The following is a 1,415-nucleotide window of genomic DNA, read 5'->3' on the forward strand; positions in this document are numbered from 1 at the left end:
CAACCTATTGCAAAAAAATGCAAGTAATCAGTAACAATGAACATTCCCCACCTCAATAATCTACTGATGGTCGTATGAAATCGAAAATGAAAGGGTTCCTGGATAATAATATTTTGTCATCACATCAGCCAAGGTACTATAAAAGGGTAGCTGGGGAGGTAAGAGGGGGTGGGGAAATGCAGGCAATGGGTAATTCCATGTCAAATCAATCAGTGCATAAACCTTTGATGTCATGGATTTGGCTAAATTTTTGGTATACATGTTTCTTACCTGAAATATACAAAATATTTATTTTTTTATTTTTCATGTTGCCAGTTTTTGAGTTATTGAAAAACGACAAAATTGCCCATAAACCGCTCATTGCTGAAATTTTAAATACAATTTGCAAGAGACCTTTTTCAACTACAGGGCTGGGCATGGTCTCATTTTAAAGCATATGAAGATGGCTTTCATTTGCTTGGTTTTTTGCAAAAAAACAAAATTGGAAAGTTTTTCCAAAATTTTATTTTACAATTTCCAAAAAATTAAATTATCAAAAATTTTACACACATTGGCACACATCTACTGAAAGTTCAGTCAAAATTTCAAGGTGGTATCTCTTTGGTTAAAGCCCAAGTGTGAGCCATCCCTTTATTCCTGCTCTCCTACGCTTCTTTGTCCAACTGGATCAGTTGTGGCGTAGCTGTCAGATTGTGTACATCTCAGTTAACTTCTGTGCTGTGAATTGTTTGTAACTTGCTTTATTAGAGTTTTCATTTTTAAAAACAAATCTTGATATGGATGGCAAGAAGTGGTCCATTTACTGTTGTAATCCTTTGAAGAAAAAGGGACACTGGTGTAGTCAAGATCTGAGGAATGAGGCAGCTTTGCTGATTTCTTTATACTATGGAATTGAAGAAAACATGCAGTCCTGTAGACTGCAGTTGTGGAAGGAAAAGCAGGCTATCTTTCCAGAAAAAGAAAATCCTTCAGGGCCAGATGATAATGCTGGTCCTATGCGCAGAAACCAAGATTCAGAATATGTGGATATTGATACAGGGTTCAGCTACTTGAATGCCTCTTTGATCTCTCTTGGCGAGTCTCCAGTGAGTAAGAAGAAACTGAAGAGTTTGAAAAGGTATTGCAGAGAAAAGATGAAGAACATAAGAAATGTTGAAAATGTTCCCTTTGAACACATCACAGGTTTTGTAATGTGTGCGTATGATGCCAATTGGGGAATGGGATGTGTACTTTTGAAACATAATGTAGAACATGAAGTGCAGGTGTCTTCCTTGCATCCTTGTGGTCCAGCACAGTCATTTTGCTATCCAAGGCGATCAGATGTTCTTAAAATCCCAAGACACACAGTCCATTGCAAAGTGAATCTTGTAACAGCCACCGGTAGTATATACTGGCTGAAGCAAGAGGAGATGACA

The sequence above is a fragment of the Lepisma saccharinum genome, chromosome 9, assembly GCF_977018435.1.
Source record: "Lepisma saccharinum chromosome 9, izLepSacc3.1, whole genome shotgun sequence".
NCBI lineage: Eukaryota > Metazoa > Arthropoda > Insecta > Zygentoma > Lepismatidae > Lepisma > Lepisma saccharinum.